General features: G+C 45.6%; 1 protein-coding gene and 1 pseudogene across 1 annotated transcript in view; both read right to left on the bottom strand.

Annotated features, from left to right (window-relative positions):
- Nucleotides 1–12,797, bottom strand: part of OLFML2B (olfactomedin-like 2B) — a 63,969-nt gene that overhangs the window by 32,685 nt on the left and 18,487 nt on the right. The gene's annotated exons all lie outside the window — the stretch shown is intronic.
- On the bottom strand, nt 5,354–5,818 carry LOC102877115 (annotated as a pseudogene).

Here is a 12,797-nt window from a genome sequence, read left to right on the forward strand (position 1 = left end):
GAAGACGATAGAGGCCTGCTCTGATGAAGACCACATTGCATTAGGGCGAAGCAACTGAGAAACCAACTAACCAACTAGTGGAAATACCCCAACTAGTGGAAAGCCCTTGAAGAAACGAAAGCAGAGTGACACGGCATATGCAGATATGACTCCTCAGCAAGGTCACCCAAGGTGGGAATGAAGATGCGCCCACATCTGCTGCGCAGCAATAAAGGTACCAAAACCAGCTGCCAAGGAACCTGACTCACGATGATCCACGTGCCTCAGAGCAGAACTGTGCTCCACAGAGTCTCAATGGTGGTTTTGGGGAAGCCAATTGCCAGGCTTTTCTTCTGAGGTGTATCTAGGTAGACTTGAACCACAAACCATTTGGTTAGCAGATGTCTTAGTTTCTTAGGGCTGCTGCAACAGAAATACAGATAGTCTCCAATGACACATTCTAGTTACAACAAACCACACAGTAATCTTGTGTGCGTATGTGGGTATAGCTTACAGTTAGCCATATACATAGTGTTGCAGTATGTAATTTGTTGAGGTTATACTATCTGTAAATTAATATATAATGTTTTGAATCTTCAGTGATTTTATCTGTAGAAGAAACTCCAGTAACACAGTCTGTGGCAGGTTGTGCTGCTAATTTAAAGGCCACAGACCTCCGGCAGTTCAAATCCACCAGTGGCTCCAAGGAAGAAGGCTGGGTAGTGTTGTGATCCATGGCCTTGGAAACTTGACGGAGCGTCACTGTAAGAAGGAATCGACTAGATAGCAGTAAGTTGTTTAGTTTTGATAATAAAAGGCAATAATAATGAAAATGAAAATTACAAAGAGATATGAGGTGATTTAAGATGGAGTCATTAGGAGAGAATCCTGCCACAAATGAGTGGCTACCTGGTTGCCACAAATGACTTTAACAAACAAATTTATTTTCTCACAGATTAGGAAACCAGAAGTCTGAATTCAGAATGGTGGCCAAGTGGTTAAGGAGTTACACTGCCAACCCACAGGCAGGCAGATCGAATCCACCAGCTGCCTTGGGGGAGAAAGCTTGGCAGTCTCCTCCTACGTGATTTACAGCCTCTGAAAACTGATTGAGGGTTAGATATGAGTTTGTTCCAACTCAAAGGCACAAAACAACAAACAATAGCAGCCGAGGGGAAGGCCTTCTCCCTCTGCTGTCTCTGGGGAAGATTCGTGACTCAACTTCTATTGAATTCTTCTCGATGTGGCATCTATCATTCTTCCCATTTGTGCTTGTGTACTTCTGTGCTTTATCTGCTCTTTTGTATCAAGAGATAGACTGTTTAAGATCCATGCTACACTGACCAGGGCCTAATTAACAATTCAAGCTCATTGCTGAGTCAGAACGAACTCATAGGTGACCCCCTAGCACGTTTACTGAGTCTGTGAATCACGCAAGAGGAGACTGTCCATCTTCTCCAGTGGAGCCAGTGGGAGGTTCCAACTGCCAGTGGGGCTCAGCCTTTGGATTAGCAGCACAATCCCTAAATGCTCTGCTACCTGAGCTCCATTAACACAACAGAGACAACCTTCTTCCCAAAGGAGATTACAGTCACAGGTACAGGGGTTAGGACGGGCAAAACAATGCAAAAAGGTAGGCAGTTCGAATCCACCTGCTGCTCCTCAGGAGAACAACAGGCAGTCCCTTCCTGTGTGATTTACCGCCTCTGATAACCTTCTGAAAGGTCAGCTAAGAGTTGGTTCTGACTCAGCAGTGAGCTTGATTGTTAATCAGGTTCGTGTCAGTTGAGAGTTAAGAGAAAAACCCTAGATGTCAAGGTTAACTGTACATCTTTCAAACATTAAAAACTATTCATTGGGTGAGCTCTGGTGGCCTAGAGGCAAGAAGCTGCACTGCAAGCCCAGAGATATGCGGTTCGAATCCACCAGATGCTTTGCCGGAGAAGGAGGGGCCATCTCCTCTTATACCAGTCAGATCCCATTTGACGGTACACACACACACACACACACAGAAAAGAATAAAATAAAATAAAAAAAGAAAAGGAAAAAATTTTAAAAAAAGCAAAACACACACACACAAAAAACCAAACAAAAAACCAAACTATTCATTGGCTGAAAGATGAGGGGGCACAATTCAAAACCTAACAGCATTGAGCCCTTAACTATTTGTGCCCCCACGGATTCCCAGAAATGAGTGCCATGGCTGGACTTGATGGCTTGGCATTGTTGATATTGTTTGTTGTTAAGTGTCGTCAAGTTGTAGACGATGCATAGCGATCCTATGAACGAAAGACCTGAACACTTGTATAACTGTCATTGTTTCTCCAAGTTCATAGGGTTTCTGGAGGCTTGGCCTTAACATCTTTATTTAAAACCGGACTCCCCCTGATTCCTGAACACTCTGAAACAGTCGTCACTGTCGAGGTGCAGTCACTGTGAGGAAATGGATGGTCCTGTAGATTTCACTCCTGTCCCCTAAGGACTTGGGGCTTCTAAACCCTCAAAGGGCCCCCGATTTTTAAATTTCTAAATCTCCTTTCTGATTTCAATGAGAAGCCATGATTCTGGATTTCCACAGAGGAGAATTTGAGGCAGGCCTGGTGCTGAGAGCCCAGAGGAGCAATATAGTTTATCCCTCTCATGGGAATGGCCAAGCCCACTAGCCGCCTGAATAAACACTAGGCCAGTGGTGGCATCACTCCATTGGCCCGCATGGCCCAGCCAGCTGGTGTCCCCAGGGCAGCAGCAGCTGCTGCCTCTCCTCACCCCCTCCTCATTCACAGCCACCTCCAGCCCTCAGGCGCTGGCCTCTTGGAGCCCCTACCTCTTCCAGCTCTGCTTTCTTTGCTCCTGGGGCCTCATTTGGGTCAGGGCATGCCGCCCACACAGGGTGCTCTTTCAGTCCTGCCCTGGCAGAAGGGTGAACCCATGACATCATGCCTTAAAGCTCTTCCCCCGGGACAGCTGTAATAGTGACATTTATGGCATGTGCAACTTGGCTTGTTGGCAGCCCGGGCAATGTGGTAGAGGGAGAGGGAAGGGTGCCTGTCTGGTGGGAGCAAACGCATCTAAGACTGCTGCCAAGCAACCTGGTGCAGGGAAGAAGAAGGAGGAAGAACAGGCAGACAGAGGCCTGGCACAGATAACTGGACACAGGCAACCATGGCAAATGAAGATATGAGAACTGCGTCACGAATCATTAGACTAGACACAGCTAAGGACCCTAAGAGGTACTCCCAGGACAAGTGCCACATGCTGTGGAGGCATGCAGCTGGCTGTCGGAGAGTGAGTGCTGATTGCAATCCCTGTACCAGATGGAGACACATGTCCAGGGATGAGTACAGCCAAAGACAGGGGTGCCGGAAGGGCAGAAGCATATAAATGAGTCAGGGTCCCAGGATAAGAGGGGACCAAAGGGAGGTGGAGTTGAGGCACCACTGGCAGCCAACATTTATGGGCACAGATGTCACAGCATGGCTTCAATGATCCTCAGAGGGCCAAGAACCAGGGGTACAGACCAGGGGAAGGAACTCCAAGGGCAGAGACTACAACCTGACCTTCTCCAGCTATTGGACAAACGTGGGTGTGCCTGGGTGAGACCATGTAGTGACTTAAGCCAAAGTCACTGGGGGCAGCGGGCAAGATGGTCACAGTGCAGAGAGCCCAGGTGGTGCTGCCTGGCCTCATTTCCCCAATCAGAATCAGGCGATTGTTGTGTGTGGTGAGCAGGTGCTGGGCTCTGGAGACCAGGTATAAAACCCACTCCATTTCCATTGGCTATTAGCCACATTGAGCAAGTGGTGAAAACTCTCCAGGTTAAGATAGGAAAAAAAGTCATCATGAAGCTTCCTCACCAGGCGTGGTGTGGAGAATGAATGCAGTGATGCTGAGGTCAAGCACTTAGCATAAAATGTTGTTGTTGTCATTAAATGTTAAATGATGTCAAGCAAGAAGCAATTCAGAGTTGACCCTTTAAGGAGTTTTTAGAGGCTGTAAGTTGCACAAGAGGAGATTGCCCATCTGTCTTTCACAGAGCAGCTGGTGGATTGGGTTGGCAGCACAACTCCTCACCAATAAGCCACCAGAGATCCTTGGCCTAAAATGCTGCTGTTATGGTGGCCTAAGTAGTAATACAGCAGACTTTCCTAGTGCAATTAGTTTTTTGATTTCCTGGCTGTTGTACCAAGAGTGTTGATTGTGGAGCCAAGCAAACTAAAGCTGTTGACAATCTCAATCTCTTCACCATTCATTATGATGTTGCCAATTGGGCCCATTGGTGAGAATCTTTATTTTCTTGATGTTGAGCTTCAATCCATATTGAAGGCTGCAGTCCTTGACCCTCTGTAGCCAGTGCTTCAGGTCCTCCTCGGTTTCAGCTAGCAAGGTTGTGTCATCTTCATAATGCAGGTTATTAATGAGTCTTCCTCCAATCTGATGCCACAGTCCTCCTCATAAAGTCCAGCCTCCTGGATGATCTATTCTGTATATATGTTGAAAAGGTATGGAGATAGTACACATCTCTGCATCTCTAGAGTACTGAAGAGCAATGATGTCAGTCTGGAGACTAAGGTGCTCCTGATCCAGGCCATGGTCTTCACAATTACGTGCTATGTATCAGAAAGTTGGACACTGAATAGGGATGACAGAAGGAGAATTGATGCCTTTAAGCTGTGGTGCTAGAGAAGAGTATTGAATAAACTGTGGACTGGTAAGAGAATAAACAGGTTTGTCCAGGCTGCTCCTAAGAGGCAAGGATTCTGAGGCTACGTCTGACATACTTTGGGTATGTTGCGAGGAGGGACCAGTCCTTGGAGAGAATTATTATGCTTGCAAGGGTGGAGGGACAGGGTGGGTGGGGAAGACCCTTGATGAAATGGATTAACTTAGTGACTGGGGTAATGGGGGTAGGTGTGTTGGTGAGGTTGGCTCTGGATGGAGCAGGGTTCAGAGCTGTTGTACATAGGGTCACTACGAGTCACAGGTGACTTGACGGCACATAACAACAAGTGATAAGAAGCTGAACTGCAATCCAGAAGGCACACATTTGAGACCACCAGATGCTCTGCAAGAGAAGGGTGGGCAGTCTCCTCCTGTGCGATTAAATGCTTCTGAAAATCCACCAGAGAGTCAGCTATGGGTCGGTTCCAACTCTATGGTACACAACAACAATAATGTGCCGTCAAGTCAGAACTGACTTTGCTGACTGTCCAGTGGGTTTTCAGAGGCTGCCAGCTGCAAGGTAGGCGATCTGCTTATCTTTCTCCTGAAGAGCAACTGGTGGATCTGAACTGTTTGCTTCTGGGTCGGCAGCACAACTCCTTACCCACGTATTTTTTTTTTTAATTGAATCTTTCTTTAAGACTCATTTGCCAACTTAGCATTTTCCACCAACTTGAGGAGCAGAAACTTCCATGTTTTTTTGTGTAGGCGCTGCTCTTGTGGGAGCCTCAGTAGCAGCCATTGCCATCTTTTTAGATGATTGTTTAGCCTTTTTTTGCTTTCCTGGCAGTCCTGACAGCCTGTTCTCATTGAGCCTTTTTAACTTCAGGCTTTTGATTCCTCTTGGTCATTATAACAGCAAGAGATGCACCAGTGATGGCCCTCTGGAATTTGACTGTATGGCAAGTTCTTTCCTTTTGAATTTCTTCCAATTGGCCTTTTTCTGCTTTCTTCTATACAGGACAGTCCAATTTATTTGCCATGGCTTCCTTTTGGAAAGGAAAACCAACTCTCATTTTGCATTAAGAAACTGCAACACCTTCCTGTTGGTCCTGACATAGCACCTCTTGTGCTCAGGGTAAATCTTATACTCCCTCAAACTGCACAGCTCGACTTTCATGGCTGCAAATTCAAGAGAAGTGTGAAGAGGGCGCAGAGCCTTACCCACTCCTTGTTATGTGCTGTAGAGTTGGAATCAACCCATATCTGACCCTCAGTGGGTTTTCAGAGGCAGTAAATCACATTAGAGGAGACTACTCATTTTTCTCCTACAGAGAAATTTGTGAATTTGAACCATGTGCCTTTGCACTGGCAGCACAAATCCTTACCACTAAGCTACAAAGCTCTTTCCTTACCCACTGTGGTTTTTGTGTGCCATTAAGTTGAAATCGACTCGTATATGACCTTCCAATGAGTTTTCTGATGCAGTAAATTGCCTCTTGGGGGTCAGGAGGAGACTGCCCATCCTTCTCTCATGGATTCAAACCACCTTTGGGATTGAAGTGTAGCTTCTTACCACTAGGCCACCAGAGCTTCCTTACCAGCTGTTGTTGTTCTTAGGTGCCATTGAGTCAAGTATGATTCATAGTGAGCAGGCTGCCATATATGTAAGGACATTAATAGGACTTGGCAAATGTCAGAGAAGCTGCAGAAGGGCTGACCCCGGGGACCTCAGTAGCACATGGCAGGGAGGAGAGAGCTAAGGTTTGATGTAGCTATGGTGAGGAAGACAGTGAGAACTCAAGTCTTTTTGTAGGAGAAACACACAGATACACTAAGCTAGGCTGTAGCTGCGCCAGACCTCACCCCTGAGGCACGCAGGAGGGCCATGCTACTGCATGTGAAGGGGCGCCTGTGAGGGCCTGTGGGTGTCAGGGCCCGTCTGGTAGCTGGATGCAACCAGGGATTCAGACGGTAAGGGGATGCGGAGGAGAAAGGAACTTGTGGACCCATGGCGGAGAGCATGGAGCTCCTGTCAGCCCGTTCTGCCCTCCTTCCTGAACGCTCCAGGATAGAAGTAGGACCAGATGGCCTGGAATACAACCCCAGCCAACAGCTGCCCACAGCCCCTGGTAAGAGATCTGGATGAGGGGACAGCTGGGAGCAGCTGGTGTTCCTAATGGCAGGACAGGCAGGCCTCGACACAGTCCCTCTGCCCACAGTCAATGCAGACCAGCCAGGGTTCAGAAAGGCCGCCAGCTGGGGCACTCACTCACTCACTCAACCCCACAGCTGTTGAGCATCGATTCTACAGCAGGTGCTGGGCTAAGACCTGGGGAACAAAGATGCCTGAGATCTACGCTGTCCTCCAGGAGTTCACAGCCTGGGTGGAGCAGCAACAAAGAGCAAGACCTCCCAGGCCACAGACAATGAAGTTCTGTACTGGGGTAACCTTACCCTTGACACACAGTCACACAGCCCCTCACATGGCTGGTAAACTGCTTCTAGATGGACAGATGGAAGACTTGACTCTTATATATGAAATCTTCTTTTGCCAAGAGTAAAATCTTTCATTCCATGGTGAAAAATTGATTAGAAATATCTATATTCTCAAGAGAATATACTAGGTTGGACTCAGTTGTTGTTATGTGCTGTGGAGTCGCTTGTGACTCATATAGACTCAGTAAGATGAAAAATAGTTAAATCATGTTAGAATGGAAATGCTGACCTTAGAAATATCACCCAACCTTCTCCTTTTCACCAGTGAGGACACTAAAGTCAGACAGGGTGACCAAAGGTCCTCTTGGAGGTTGCACTCAAATAAGAAGAGGAATGAAATGGTCTATAGACAACCCTTCTGTGGAAGCAGATCTGACTAGGAGAGGAAGTGGACATTGAGTATCCTGGCGAGGGTGAAGAGGGTTGTAGAGGGAAGCTGGACGATTCAAGATCTTTAACTCGCTAAGCCAGATTTGCAAAGATGAAAATTACCTTTTCATATCCAATAGTGGAAAAGATACAGCTATCCCCAGGGTCAACAACCTGTATTATGCAAACAACACAACCTTGCCTACAGAAAGTGATGAAGATTTGAAGCGCTTACTGCAGAAAAGTAAAGACTATATAGCCTTCAATATGGATTGCATCTTAACATCAAGAAACCAAAAACCCTCACCACTGGACCAACAGGTGACATTATGATAGATGGAGAAAAGACTAAAGTTGTCAGCGATTTCATTTTACTTGGATCCACAATCAACATCCATGTCAGAAGCAGTCAAGAAGTCAAAAGACGTACCGCATTGGGAAAATCTGTGTCAAGGCCCTCTCCAAAGTGCCAAAGGGCCAGAGTTATCAGTTTAAAGACTAAAATGGGCCTGATCCAACCCAGGGTATTTTCAGTGGTTTGCTATGCATCTGGAAGTTGGACAATGAATGAGAACAACAGAAAACCCAGTATCTTTGAATTGTGGTGCTGGAGAGGAGAAAATCCCTTGGGCTACCAAAAGAACAAACAGATGTTATTTTGAAGGAAGTGCAACCTGCATGCTCCTTAGAGGCAGGGACGGTGAAACTTCATCTCAATACTTTGGGAATGCTGTAAGGAGGAGCCGAGTCTTGGAAAAAGACATAATGCTGGAAAGTTGAAGTGCCAGTGAAAGGGAAGACGAACAAGACAAATTGACACAATGACTGTAGCAATGAGTTGAAGCTTCTCTGAGCTGGTGGGCATGGTGCACGAGAGGCTAAATTCAGATTGTTAGTCACAGGGTACCTGTGAGCCATAGGCAACTTGATAGCACCTAAAAGCAACAACATCTCCAGGGTCAACAATGCTTCTTTGTTTATGACTTCCACACAGAAGAGGTCATCCTGGGTCTGGTAAATCTCTCATAGACTTTAACTCTTACTTGGATGCAACTTCATTGAGAGGAAAGGCTGCAGCTGGCACACAAGATTCCTAGGTACCCATATGTGCTCGGGGATGGGCTCTGCAAACTCCAGAAGGCAAGGGCAAGAGAAAGGGATGAGATATACGCACCAGAAGGCAGAGGGGCAGGTGTCTGCAACAGAAATAAAAAGCTGGCAAGTATCTGTTCCAAGAGCAAGGGATATATACCCCCACATACACAACAGAGACACATGTGTGCCCAGTCACAGCACATTTAGGAACTTATAAATGTGTAGGGTGTTGTACAGCTGAGCGAAAAGAGCCTAGAGGCGCAGTGAATAATGTGACTGTTAACCAAAAGATTAGTGGTTTGAATCTACCAGGTGCTTTAAGGGAGAGTCTGAAGCCCAGTGGAGGGTCACCATGACTGGAACTGACTCCAAGGCAGTGAGGTTTTTTGTTTGTTTTTTAGTACAGCTAACTTGTGGTGAGGCATTTTAACAAGGATTGCAATTTTATGCAAATTAAATGTATAAAGTGCATTGAGAATACATTAATCCAATTAAAGCCTTGATAGAGATGAGATTATTTCTTTATTTTTTAAAATGTTATTATTGTGTGTGTGTGTGTGTGTGTGTGTGTGTGTGTGTGCCATCAAATATGATCTGACAGATACAGGAGGAGATTGCTCTTCCTTCTCCAGCAGAGCATCTGGTGGATTCGATTCACATACCTCTGGGATTGCAGTGCAGTTTCTTGTCACTAAGCCACCAGATCTCCCTGAGATTATTTTTAATGATCTTCTCCCCACCCTCACCTTGGTAATAAACCTGCTCCTGAGAAACATGTTGCACTGATTTTTTTTTTAAATTAAATTGGAAACATGTAGTCCCCTGTATCCAATGTCCCTGCTCCTGTGTTGTCAGGATCTAGTTTCAGGCCTGAGTCCCTGGCTCCTTTCAGAGCTCAGAGTGTAAGTCCTTTCTTGCATAAAACCAGATCGACTGTTGCTGTTGTTAGGTGTCACTGAGTCTGCTGCGACTCATGGTGACTCCATGAACAGTAGACCTGAGCCCTGTCCTATCCTGTGCCATCCTCACCATCTCCAATATACTTGAGTCCACATTACAGTCACTGTGTCTATCCATCTCATTGAGGGCCTTCCTCTCTTTTGCTGACATTCCACCTTTCCAGCCATGATGTCCTTCTCCAAGCACTGGCTCCTCTTAACAACATGCGCAGCGTACGTGAGACAGAGTTTCACCATCCTTGCCTCCAAAGAGCACCATGTTGTCGTCATATACCATCAAGTTGGAGTCAACTCATAGTTGACCCTCCAGCGGGTTTTCAGAGGCTATAAATCACATGGGGGGAGACTGCCTATCTTTCTTCAGTGGAGCAGCTGGTGGATTCAAACCACGTGCCTTCTAGGTTTGCACTGCAACTCCTTACCACTAAGATACCAGAGCTCTCTAGTCAGGCCTTTAGGCAATAAGCAGGGATAGTCTTTGGAAGTAAAAGACTTTGCTCATAGACTTCTAGTTCCCATCTCTCTTGGCACCTATGTTCTCACTGTGCACACTATCCTCAAGCCATTTCCAACACACACCACATCTCCTGCATCCTTCTTGCTTCCCAGGCTCTTCTTCTCATCCTGGCTCACCACATGGAAGTTCTGGCACTGCTGACCACTCCAGGTGTTAATTCTTGTTCCAGTTCTAAAGGAATGCCTATAAGATTTCAGCCTCCCTTAGGTAGACAGGCAAGAAGTCTTAGGAGTTAAGGTCTTGGAACACAGTGAAATAGTTCAGCTTCCAAACTTATTAAAAAATGAGAAAGTCTGATGCTATTTAATGTTGGTGAAGATGACTGTGAATCAAGTATTATCATGCTCTGTAAACCTGTTACCACCACTTTGGAAAACAGTTTAGCAATATCCCCTGAAGTCAAAGATAAATATAGCTAGTGATATAGTAATTCCATTCCTACATATTAGGCCATGGAGCTCTCCTGGCTTAATGGTTAAATAATTGCACTGCCAGCACAAAACTTTGAATCCACCAGCTGCTCCACAGGAGAAGAATGGGCAATCTCTTCCTGTGTGATTTACTGCCTCTGAAAACACACTAGAGGGTCAGCTATGGGTTTGTTCTGACTCAATGGTACACAACAACAACATATGGGCCATAGTGTAACAGGGTACATATATAGGAATGGTCATGGGGGCTATTATGAATCATTAAACTAGAAACAAGTTTCACAACTACAATCAGTTGTTGTTGTTGTTAAGTGCCATCAAGTCAAGTATAACTTATAGCAACCCTATGAACAAAAGATCTGAACTTTGTTCTTCAACTATCATCATTTCTCTAATGTTCATAGAGTATCCAAAGGCATGTTGTTTAGGAAGTGGATGCCAATCCTGCTTCCAAGCCTGTCTTAATCTGGGAGCTCCACCAAACACAGTCCACCATGGGTAACCTTATGGCATCTGACAAACCAGTGGCACAGTGTTCAGTATCACATCAACCCCAAGTTACCTCAGTACAGCAAACTGACAGACCAGAGTTGTACCACTTAGGAGAATGTTCTTCCCAAACACAGTTAACATCAGCCCACAGCTGATTGTTAGAAAAGAAAAAGAAATTGAGGAAGAGCCACACAATAGAATACTATATAGCAATAAAAGGGAATGAACTACAAGACCCCAAAATAACACAATTAAATATTAAAAATGGAAAATGTCTTTAATGAGGAAGTGCAATTCACACATTCCAAAGGGCCTACATATTTAAGGGGAGTTCTAGCGGCTCAAGAGCGAGCATTTGCTCTTGCAAACTTAAAAAAGCACATGGCTTGAATCCACGAGCCACTACACAGAAGAATAATGGGCACTCCCCTCCCATGTGATTTACCACCTCTGAAAACCTGCTAGAGGGTCACCTATGAGTTTGTTATGTCTTGAAGGTACATAACAATAACAACACCTACATAAAAAAAACCAGGCAATTTTATTGTAGTTAGGGATGCATCTTAGGATCAAAACTCTAAAGAGTAAAAAAAAGACAATTAACTTAAGAATTAGGATAGTACTTCTTTCAGGAGTAGAGAGCTCTGGTGGTCCAATAGGTAAGGAGTTGTGCTGCCAACTCAAAGACAGGCGGTTCAGATCTACCAGCTCTTTTGCAGAAGAAAGATGGGCAATCTCCTCCAATATGATTTATAGCCTCTGAAAACCCACTGGAAGGTCAGCTATGAGTTGGCTCTGACACATGACCATGGCACACAACCACCACCTTTGGGAAGGGAGGTTAAGTAGGAAAGGAAATGAGGTGGGCTGTTGGGGAGTTGTTGCTGTGGCTCAATATCTCTAGCTGGGCAATGGGCATTTGCTTTTTAATAATTTGTTAAGCTTTACATTGTTTAATATTTTCACCACTGAAAAAATTTTAACAAAAATCACTCCAGTGAGCATAGCTCCAGAAGCAGATTTTATAAGATGTGCGGCTCTCAGCAGTTCAGATTCCCTTTCTCTCTCCTCCCTTCATATTTAATCTGTTAATGGAGTTGCCATTCCTCCATTCTCCTGTATAACTGAGGTGGACGTGCATTCGTGTGTCTGCCTACGCTGCCAAGCACTGATCTTACTGTGGGCAAAATGCCCCTCCAATCTGACCTGCTTTGTCCTGTCTGACCTCCAAGGAACTCCCCTTGAGATTCAAGAATATCCACGGTCCAGGAGCAAAAAATTTCACTTCCATTTCTCCTGCAAGAGCCAGTGTGGAGAGGCAGTGTTTTTCCCATCTACCTAACATTCTGCCTTTTCAATTACTGATGACTCCAGACAGAGTCAGACAGAGTCAGTGGAGTCAAGCCAGGAGACAGGTGGCTGGACCTCAGGCTGAGGGACTGAGCCCTGCTCTGTGGCCCCAGGAGTCGGTGACCCACCTGAGGACACCAGTGTCCCAGTACAGTTCTTAGAAGAGCCATCTGAGCTACCTAGGACTGCAGGGGAGCCTCCCCTGACCTCAGTAACAAGTCTATGAGATTGTCCCTGGGTAGGACCTTCCCTAACTCAATTTTAATCCTATTTAACTAAATTTATAGGTCATAGCCATGGTTCTGCCCAGAAATTCTCTTGGAAGAGCTATTGTTTTAAGTTCGTATAAGGGGAAACCACTTGGCCAACTGACTGGAAGAGATCTATATTTGTTCCCATTCCAAAGAAAGGTGACCCAACTGAGTGTGGAAACTACAGAACAGTGTC

The sequence above is a fragment of the Elephantulus edwardii genome, unplaced genomic scaffold, assembly GCF_000299155.1.
Source record: "Elephantulus edwardii isolate Elephantulus edwardi_28Jun2011 unplaced genomic scaffold, EleEdw1.0 scaffold00057, whole genome shotgun sequence".
In the NCBI taxonomy this organism is placed as follows: domain Eukaryota; kingdom Metazoa; phylum Chordata; class Mammalia; order Macroscelidea; family Macroscelididae; genus Elephantulus; species Elephantulus edwardii.